An 11,584-nucleotide genomic window follows, 5' to 3' on the forward strand; every position below is an offset into this window, starting at 1 on the left:
AGGTGGGCGGATACCTGGGAAAATTTTTCAGGGATTCTTAGTGCGACCTCTTTGAGCAAATGCATATCGGCGGACTCTTGTGAAGCACAGTTATAAACCCGCTAAAAATGCACCCGTCCAACTACAATAGATATCCGCCGCAGGTAATTTCCCCAAGTGTCATAAACTCCCGACTGATAGATTGTGTAAGTTAAAAAAACACATTTAGATGAGCCGGAGGAATATATCCCTAAGGCAAATACATGGTGGAGATGTATGTGGTTGGTGCCACGCCATTGCCAACCAGATCAAACAGGATAAAAACATACAGACAAAGTAAAATTGGCTGTTCAGTAATGCAACACCGGAGTTCAACCGTCTACTGAGCCACCATCGGAGGAACTTGGCTTTCTATTTTCATAAAGGAATCTACCCATAAGATTGCTGGAACTTCCTCGACAACCACGACCGGTTCTGCCCTTCTCAAGGCTCATCAGGTAGGCGCAGTCCCCGAGTTTCCGTCAACCATATGTTCCACTTGGCTTTTTGTTGAATTAGTCACGAAGAGCAACCCTTGGTGTGGGACGACTGCACTGAAGGAAACTAAGAGCAAGAGGATATTTGAAAGCCTAATCAGCTAAGATAGAGGGGTGCGCACAAACGTGCCATAAGGCACGGCGCAAAAAGTTCGCTGAGATGCAGAAACGACGGAAAGTAAAGCACAACACTTCGAGTCGCTGAGTTTCGCAGTGACCTTAGTCAACCAGAGCTTGACGGCGCCAACCACCGGTGGTCTGCTTGATACTGAAAGCCCACAGAATCCACAAATGCATACAGGGAGAACAAAACCAGGTAATACTGTTCGAAAAAGTGGCACAATCTGACAATTAAAAGTCCGGAGCCCAGCGTGTGATAAATGTTCATTTTGGTAGCAGAAAAGCGATAAGCTTTGCTAATGTCAAGGGGTAAGAGGTTAGGTTGAACTATGGAAAACCAAGTTGTTAGGTTAGGTTAGGAAAGCAGTACAGGAACAAACTGCGCGCTTCCCACGAAAGCGCACATGACTGGGCTCCCGGCATCCACGCTACTTGTAATCACGATGTTTTAGAGCTCATATCCACATTTCATTCATTGGGTGCTTTAAAATGGTTCACAGAAATCGGGTGGTTGCATGTGTCTTATAGATAAATGGCTTCTGTACGATCCGGTGAAGCGTTTATACCTGTAACTTTTTTTACCCGGCATCAAAGCAGGTACCCGTCCGGGGTAACGGGACCAAAGTCAGATCAGCTACACAGTGAAACTAAACTATCCGGCGTTTAGTCGGCAAAAGTCGAAATTTCCGGTGGAACTTTCGGATATTCTAATCTGTAGGGACCATGTCAAATTCAGTGATTCAAACTTCACGACTCGGAGATTATACGCATCGATGAAGACAGTGAATTCGCGGCTAAATAGGAGTGTATACAAGGTATTCGTAAGATTGGGTAGTATAAATTTTATCTCTAGGAATCAGATAACACACAGGTGTAACCTGAGCTCACATCTGGTGAGTAGATGGGTAATTGTTGTCAAATCTGCTCTGCAAAAACAGCAAGGCATAAATCGAGCCCAGTTCCAATTCCCGTCACTTATATCCCGTCACATATAAGAGACTGCAGTCTTATCACCCTTAACATTACCTGCGACGATCCAATACTCAAAAAGCAGTGACATTAAAAACTGTGGTTTTGTTTTCGGACATCTATCGTGAAATCTAGCGCCTGAGTTTGCAAACCAATTTTGCTGGTTTGTTAAGCATTCTGAAATGGCGAAGGAGGCGTCCACAACTCAGACACACCAAATATACTGAAAACCGTTTTATGCTTCAGGCTGACCGTTGCTCCTTTCCATGTGCGTAATATAAGTTTTGGCCTCTCTCTAAACGTTTTTATGCCAAACACATGCTGAAGGCTGCACGACCGACACCTCTCTCATGGATTCATGGATTGATACACAGGATCAAGGCTTCTGCTCAAATTCCCTGGGTATGGATTTTCTTATTGTTCAGCGAACCCCCCTCACTCAAAAGGCACAGGCAAGGAAAAATGTTTAGCACTGCTCTTTAGATTCTCAAAGCGGGACAGCGGGTTTGAAGAGCAGTTCTTTTGTAGCTTCATAATTCTTTTTCCTCAGTAAGCGATAGTAAATCAATCCAAAAACTGCCCGCAATTGCTTCCAATTCTTCATCATCTACTTTATAGGTTTTGACCCGTGGCATTACGCGCTATGGACGACTTTAAAGTTACTTCCCATTAAGCAAAACCCCCGTCATTCATGCTCTTATTCTGACTATAATACTATGATCATGCCTGACGGTATACTACCCACTAGTTGGGAATAAATATCATTATTATTAATTCCCTTGTCACGCCCAAGGATCTTACCTCTCCGAACACTCGCTAGCTAACCGGCCGGTCAAATGGCACGCGAGTTTCAACCATAATATCTGGAACAGCTTATTCACACCTCCTAGATTCCTACCCAGCCTTATGAGAGATAACGTGACAATTAATGGAACAGAGATGCAACGTTTAGCTAATGAGCCCTCTCAATATTCAACTACGGTCACCGGCTTGCATTCCTCACTATCTCAACCTGAATATCAGTTATATGTTTTTTAATCACTGCAGTTCCACCTCACCATAATTTTTTTAGAAATTCACCTGGAACTAAGCGTCATGCGGCAAATCTCTTAGCAACTTTCTAGTTTCGATTCTTCAATTCAGATACAACTGTTTCACTACTTCGTTCGAATGGTAAACATCAACGATCCTGCACTCCTCGTTGGACCAAAAAATATCCCTACATTATGCCAGTCGTAATTTATGAGAAATTCTCGAAAAATCCAAACCACGCTGGTAACCACTGTAGCAAGGTGCTATTTTCTGGAATGTTGCCTTCCGTTAGTATAATAATGAAGGGCTATTTGGCGTTACTTGTCAACGATGCAACTATGCAATTCTGTGGATGACCCTAGATCTTAGTTCTCAAAAACAGTTCGTAGTCCTCAAAACAGCAATATCTTGCCCACTGTAAATAATTGCCCCACTTATCTGGAAGGCATCATAAAGTTCAACGATATTCATCGACATCTTAACACTGGTGCTCAAAAGCAATGCTTTTGCTGGCGTGCAACCGTGATTAATTTGAAAGGCTTATTGTGAAAAAAAACAGTGAAAGCGGACCATAAATGTAATAGGCGCGAGGTTACGTTACTGCAATCATTTCGAGGTGCTTACACCCTCAGATACCCATTCAAACAATCTGGGGAGAAACGGGTGATGAACACGCCACTGACATCGGTTGGCAGCTATACCGTGCAGTGTCTTTAACCAGACACAGCAGGGTACAGCGGTGCCTATATTTGAAGGCGAGTAGCGCCTGCAGCGCCGGAAAGTTTTGTAACTTTTTTCATACCCATCCGCCTGGTCAGGGTTTTGCCAACGCTCTGCTCCAGTCACCCTTATGGAGCACGGAAAACAGCACACTCTACGGCAAACGATTGATTGCCATGTGTGACACATTTCTAAACAAACCTAGCTTCTGTTTCGAAGTCCAGAAATACAGAGGACGTTTATGTTCACATGCTTCCGCACGTTCCTTGGTTGGCAAGCGTGTCAAGAAGAACAGACCGGTCAACCAAGTCGAATGCGCCGCGGAAATCCAGGAATACTAGAATTGTGGGTCGATTGTACGTTTGGCGTTGTTCTAGCATCCGACGAAGTGTGAAGATTTGTTCAACGCAAGTGATACCAGGACGAAATCCCTCTCGTTGTCATCGAGTCAGTGATTAATGGTCAGGGGTAAGGTGATATATCACCGGTGAAGTCAACAGGATTCTTACGACTGGGGTCAACTCGATGAACATTTGGTTACCACACTCACCATCAGCCTCTATTTTTAAAATAAGCAAAACCACGCTCACACCAACTATTGGAACAGACTCTTCCCCAAATGCAAACAAACATGTGGGCCAAGCGCCAGCTGAGAACTTTATCTCCATCTTTGTACAGTGTGGATGGGAGGCCATCGGGGCCAGAAGCCCGGTGGTGCTTCATAGAAAGTCACATTATTGGAAGCTGACGGCTACAACCGCTGTTTAGATTGTTCGTTCCGCCAGCCGAGGTGCTGTTCCTTATGTAAGATAGTGAATCCATTCCAATCTCTGGCGGTTTTGAACACACTTGACGCACGAATCAGCTGAAATATACTTCGAGCATTCCCACGTTTCTGATTTTTTCTCATTTCCTTGGCCTTTTGTATCCGCCATAATCTACGGTCGGTTCAAGGGATCACTTTTAATTGACTTCAGGAAATTCGTTCAATCAATATTTGGGACGGGCTGGGATATACTTCCAAGACTTGAACAGTACAGAAGTGTGGTCTGATAAACAGTGCTTGCGTGCGCTTAGTGGTGCCGTGCAACAGGCGAAATTCTTAGCACTATGCAGAGGTGGCAATTTTGTCCTGGTATGAATTAACATCTGATGGTAAATTTGGGAGGAATTCTAGCAAACGATCCTTGTAAATTCGTTAAATATACGGACCTTCCAGTTTTTGTTTGCCAGGCAGTTGTTCTGTATAATACACGGACATTTTAAAAGTGGGGACAAGCGGCTTCGTACAAGTGCGCACTCACCTCCCACAAACGTGTTTCAGGACTCCCTGTATTCAATCAGTGATCCGCGCCATTGATGTCTGATGGTGAAGAAGGAGGGAGACGTCATCCAGTATCTGTTTTCGCTTACTCACTCTGGTATATGCAGCGAGAAAGGCAAGCCGGTTAAGGACACCACCTAACAGCCGGTGTGGATCAAGTTTCTCGTTAGAAGTAGGCAGCAAGAATGTACGTGGGCTAGGATACAGTGAGGACGCCCACATATAAACGATAAGCCTCCTCGAGCAAAGCCTTTGGCTCAAAAGCTTTATCAGAAGGAGGCGGTGCTTTCATTAGTGCGAATGATTGTCATCTATACGGAACCAGTCGCCATAAGTTCCGACCCCCAGCCTGGAAGGGCAGGAGACAATGTTTGTCGGACCTCTAACCATTGAAAAGCCTGGAGTGAAAGGGTCTGTGAGCGTCGCAAGAACACCTTCATTATAGCTCCATGGGTGACCTGGGGCGCGCAAAACGTCAAATTACAGTAAGGTCCGGTCTTTTCACGGCGGGCTCAACGACATTGTCGGCATGTAAATCGAAACGTCACCCTTTGTCATTAAAATTGCACCTCTCTCTCGTACCTTGAGTACCTATTGTGACTGGTAGGCCTGTGTCTGTATGTGACGTTGATGAAAAATAAAACTCCGCATGATTGCCTCCTCCATAGTTAGCGAGGCTCCCCGTACTCATCAGTCTAAGCGACGTCCATTACCTCGATGATTTATCGCAAGTGCCAGGCACATACCAAGGTGCGCCTCTGATTTCATAGTCCCAACTGGAGCTTATAGCCTAATACAATGGAATCGACGGTGTCACTTCACTAGCGTAGATGAAAAGTACACTCGCCCTTAGTTGCATTCTCTTTCGTCGTCCAAGGGTGGGAGCCAAACAACCAGCACCCTCAATGACCTCATGAAATCTTGGCACATGCTGGCCTCAACTTATTCGGATCGCTGGCTATTTTTAACTGTCCAGAAGATGCCCACTGACTGGCCCGAGATATTCTTGTGCGGAGCTGTTAATGGAATTAGGCTTGACGTTGGGATGATGGAGCAGCAACTGCAATTCCATTCCGATTGTCTGCCTGAATTTCACTATAAATCCACTATTTCCCAAAAGAGGGTATCAAATACGCCCACAAGGTTTAATTTGTGCCAAAACTACAGTGGCGCTTTTCAGCTAATTTCACTGCCTGCTCACGCTGCCCACAAACCAAAGGATTCTTCTGTTTGCACTATCACAGAGCCACTTCAACGATGACCATAAATACTTGCCCCGAATAATATGCAACCTGTGCTGACTAGTATAAGAATACACCAGACGTAAAAGTTGCGACGAATAACTAAGCTCTGTTTCGGTGGGTGCCAGGAACAACAATAGTAATTTTCCCTACCTAGATCAAGACCATATGCTCTATTTGGAGTACGTACAGACACAGACGACACAACAGTTGTTCATGTACTCCGAGAAATATATCCCAATTCAGTGGGGAGAACAAGAAAAGATAAGAAATTTCCCACAAAATATTAGCAAAACTTGAACTATCTGGAGAGATTCCGATGTTTCGGACAAATACCATCGTGTGTTAAAAGTTTGTGAAAATTTCTCCGGTTCACACTATGGTTTGAGAAAGTTAAGGTGTGCCTGGAAGAATAGGCACTCGTGAGGGCTGAGGATTAGCCGGCAGATGCATTTTTCTCCCAAACCTTCACGGCGGCTGATGGTAATCATTCGGGCCCTAAAGATCTCCCCAAGCAGCCGCAATCTTATAAGAGGTTGTTGAAACGAACTCGGAGTCCAGTGTGCGCGCGGAACTCTTATTTTAATGGCTGTCGGGGGCTTGGAGCATTTTCGCTATAAAAACGGTGTGAAATTTTGTGGAAACGCTGGTTCTCCGCAAGTTTTCTTAAGCACCGGATTTTGAGAAAATTTGGGAACGACTTAGACAATAATCACGCCGATTACGTCCACGAAGACTGAAATCGAGGCAGGCATTTGTGACCTGGGTTTGGAAAATTCTTCTATGGTTGTGGCAAGCATCTCGCTGAAGCCTAAGAATTCGTCATAGCTGGTAGGCTTGACTTTTTCGGATCAGCACACGTAATATCTGGCTTACGGTAAGGCTTGATATTCCCCGATATACCGAGCCACCAATAGTTCCGTTGGGTGAAATGTTGGGTTTGTGGGCTGATCAAGTGGACGGCGCGATGAGATGGACACTGCTTTTGAGTGCTTGCACAAATTAAATGGATTGAAACGGTCTTGCATGTAACACGCTTGCCTGCGAAATATTGGACGTAACGTGAACTACAAGCAAGCCATCAGACTGGATATGGTGGTCTAATAACCATTATCGCGACGCCGTACTTGGGTCCACGGATGTCTTGGATAAGCCGTTTAAGGCTCTCACTGTAGTTAGGATATTCTAGGGTCCATCGAGGGTTCACAGTGGTTCATTTCTGGGATTCAAGCAAAGTGATAAGACAGTCGTGTCCACATTAGGGACGCAAAATAGAAAAGAGTCCGGAAGGTCCGCTAGAAAGCACTTTGATGTGACTTAGAAGGCCTCCTGAAATAACAGACAGCCGAAAGTTGTCAGAGTTCCCAACGACTTCAACGGAGTGACACTGCCCAATTTCAAAAATGGTAATCGATATTTACGTGCAGATAAAGTTATGCGGTCAATTCGAACTAAAGAGGACATATCTGAGAGTGAGGGACGTGAATTGGCTAGATTGTGCGCAACTAAGTTAGCTCAGAAGTTGCAGAGACATGAGATGCTTGGTGTTGCTGCGTGTTTGTTCGATGAGTTGACCTAAGAACCGAGCTGTCACAGCCTCAAGAAAAGCGTGAATCTTTGCAAAACCAATTGCGCCTGAGGCGTCATACCACGTGCATTTGGTGAGCCTCTGTCAGCATTTCTTGCTCTTCTATTAGTGATGATGATAATTATGTTGTCACTTAGAGTGCACTTTGTACTGAGTCTCACCCTGTCATAATGATGTTTATTCCAACAGGTGGAAGGCGTGAGTTTGTTCGTATTTGCATGTAATGGAACAAACGGGCTTGTCTCTCCAACAAGTTCAAATCCGTATACGGTGTTCGGGTTGCCCTTTTTATTAGCACCGTGTCCCCATCCTGCATTTGACTTCCCCACAACAGCGCAACCAGTGAGTCTGTTTAGTTTAAAATTAAAACACATTTTTGAGACAAATTCGCCACGTGCTTACAATTTGAATCATTCCATCTCCATCTCCACTTTTACTCGTTTGGACTCCGGCCATTTACCAAACCGCCCAAGAGCACTCATGGCCAGCAATGGTTTCAGTTTTAGTTCATGCCAGCTGACTATGTCTTTAAACTTGTCGGACCTCATGCCCATTGTTCTCAACAAGTTGGGAAAGAATCCTATTAGCATTATTTCGGATATTCCCCACTGTTTATGACATTGCTCTCTTTTCGTGCAATCCGTACCACCACGACCCCCCAATCATACTTCATTCTGACTGTAAGCATGTGATCATGCCACCCACAGGTTGGGAATAAACACTGTTATTATTATTATAAAATCAAGAGAGGGAAGTGCAAAGTTGTGGGTGTACTATCAAACTGTGTATAGCAGTGTAATGCCATCATCTCACTGAAATACTTTGGAACCTGGTTTCTGTCGGCCTCGTATACATCGGTTGGCATAAATACTGGCCCGTTGTTTATCATAAGTAGCATAGATAGGCGACAACGTGTACAGTTACGAGTACGACGGATTAGGTTGTATTGAGTTACCGGTTAATCAACGCCGCGGAACTAGCAGGTACGATAAGTAACCAGGTTAGGTGACATTGAGTACAGCAATGGGTAAGACAGGCCATCAGATCAGGCTGTCACGTATAGTTAAGGCCCCATTTTTACCGGCCCGCAAGGATAGTGGCATGGTGTTTACTATAAGTAGCATAGATAAGCGGCATGGCGTGTGGTAATGGGTATGATAGACCGTCGTTGGTCATTGGATTCTGTTACCATGCGCATGCAAGATCTCTTAATCAGCGTCGCACATGGACGCGGGCCTAGCAGTATTCGAGCTGAGTGACAACGCGTAGAGTTACCAGTAGAAGGGGCCGTCGTTGGTTATTGGATTTGGCTGCTGCACATACGTTAGGCTTCATTATCAGCGTCGCACATAGACATGGACTCAGCAGTTAAAATAGGTAGCCGGGGTGAGTGGCGCTTTATGGAGGTCACCAGCTATGGAGCGCCATATCCCTGATATGAATGATACCCGCAGCTATCTCGTGATGCCGTCATATCTACAGGCTGGTTATGCATGTCTAGGGAATGGGATCATAAACAGAGATGGCCCTTGCGTTGCCACTGCACAGCTCATTCAGCTGTCTAACAATGTTGTACTTAGTGGGAGTAGAGTTCCACGGGAAAATTTGTTGTGCCTGGGTTCGCCGAACAAAATATATTTTTGATTACAATCGCATTTCCTAAAGCTGAGGAGTGTAAAGGAAGCAAACGTCAACAACCAGTCTTCCAAGGTGAAAGTTGCATTAGATATTCTTTAGATGCTTTCTATTCTTAAAGAACACCGAAGAACGCCAAAATATACTAAATTGCTATTTCGTGTTTTATGTCGTGTAAATCGGTAAGAAAATGCAAATCGATCGTGGTCTGTGACCTTGAAATTTCGCTCACTTAAACAGAATGCTACGTGTAATATGTCACCGGAAATTGCAGATGGATTAGAGTAGATTAACTCCCCGTTAAGGTCACAACTTCGAAAACCATATAGTTTCGGTGAAAACAATTTGGATGTACAAATAGCCAGCGGCCTAGCGTATAGTTTGGCTTCGGTTACGTTGGGAAATTGATAGTTGTTATTTTGTCACCACCTTTGCCCTTTGAAGAGGCGCTAAATTAATACAGTAAGGGATAATTGTATGGCTTCTGTGGGCGCACTGAGTGTTCGAAGCACAATCGCTTCCCTATGTTATGAGTGAATATAACGCAACCACAGCAGGCGAGTAGCAAAAGCAACAGAGTGGCGAAAAATCCGAAGAAGCTTGTAATTTGAGCGCATGTTTTAACAACAGGCAGTACAGGGAGTACCGATTGTGTAGGGTGTTTCTGTCCAAGGAGACAAGGGAACCTGGCAGTCACCTGATATTATCTTGAACACAGTCTCGAGATTAGCAATTAAGTGTACGTCCCAAGTATGGTAAGTCAACGGCTAACTGAAGAGGAGCTGCAACCTGCAGAATTCCGCTTAACTGTAAAATGGTGTCAGGTGATTTGCAGCAGTCCCTCCCACTCAAGGTATATACAACTACTGCTGGAAGTTTCGGCCGGCTATATTCAGTAAGTGACGGGTAGCTAGGTTATGTTTTGCTAGATGATGAGCCTTCTGTCTTTGCTAAGTTTTGCAAGCACGGAAGGGTGTTTTTTACTGCAGTCAGGGGAAGGTCATCACAGCCCCATAGGCTTCATCCGATTGCTACATATTGCGCTGTTACGACGTTTCCCAGATGTCATAAATGCCGATTAAATACAAACGAGCAAACGATTCTGTTAATGCATTCAAAGCAACCAGTGTGTGGGTTGTGGATGCAAGTTCTATATCTTCCTGCTTGTGATGATCTAGGTGCTACCCGCTGAGTGGCTCACCCGGGGTTATAATATACATACGCCATACTACAGTAACCAAAAGGAAATCCCGAAAGACGACGTGTACGTTCTATACGTTGTCTTTTGAATGAATTCTTGGGAATGACAAGATGAGAAGAACCTACGCCAACGGACTCAGTTCATCGTGCAAACAACTAAGTGCTCCAGGACGGTTGACACTTGTAGTGGTGAATGCGCGTACTTCCTCCACCAGAGGATTCGGTCGCCTATATCATATCACTGCGATTGTTGTGATGGTGAACCATGCCATTGTGCGGTGATGATCTTCAGGTTTGTCATGTAGGTGATAAATTTATATTTCCTCATCCAAAATGCGCGCAGGTGTGCTTGCTAGACCGTCCGCAACGATGACATGTTTTGATGTCAATTTGGACCGAAGAACAGGATCCCAGCACGGTGTCATGTGTGTCGCCATTTTTGCCCCAGTGAAGAGCTAATCGACAGCGGTGAGTTATTGCCTTATAAGAAACACCAGTTCCAGAATGCTCTTCCGTTAGTGAGGCATTAAGCATTGCAGGTGCATCTCGTATTTCTCATGGCCTAATACTCACTAGGTGACACCTACACGAAATAATGCGTTACGAATCAGCTGACGAAGATGCTTCCGCTTAAGCACGACCCTGCAAGATTGTTGCTGCTTAAGTATTCCCTTTATAGAGTAGGTTCTTGTTTCACTCTAGCAGCCACATGCCCCCAGTGATATTTCGATAAAATAATTTTCATCTTCCTCTCAGTTCTGGACATCAACAGCTAAATAAACACTGCGCACCAAAAAAGCCGCACACTTTTTATCACAACACACGTATTGATCAAAACGCCCAATGATATTCAACATTTTATCCACTTCAAGCTTGACAACTGGATTGGAGTGTCTTGGCCGGTAGATCGACGCAGATTATATCTGGCAAGTTGATTAGACATAGCGGATCCCTTGGTGCATGTTAGTCGTGTGCGTCAGCTATGTTCTCAGCAATGTTTTCTCAACCACCGACAGCCTCCTTTGCTCAAGCTGGGACTTAGTGGTAGTTGCTGTGGTGAGCAGCTAACCATGTACATCTCTCTCAAGCTATCTGGTAAGACCCCGCAGCCGTCTATGAGAGTCCTGGCGTGTCTCACCATTTGCAATGAAGAATAATGCTGCATTGTATTCCAGAACTCGGCCTATGGGCATAGGCCTTCGTCACCAGCAAGCACTGTGTTCTTCAAACCTAGTACGGG

This window comes from Opisthorchis viverrini, assembly GCF_000715545.1.
Source record: "Opisthorchis viverrini unplaced genomic scaffold opera_v5_37, whole genome shotgun sequence".
NCBI lineage: Eukaryota > Metazoa > Platyhelminthes > Trematoda > Opisthorchiida > Opisthorchiidae > Opisthorchis > Opisthorchis viverrini.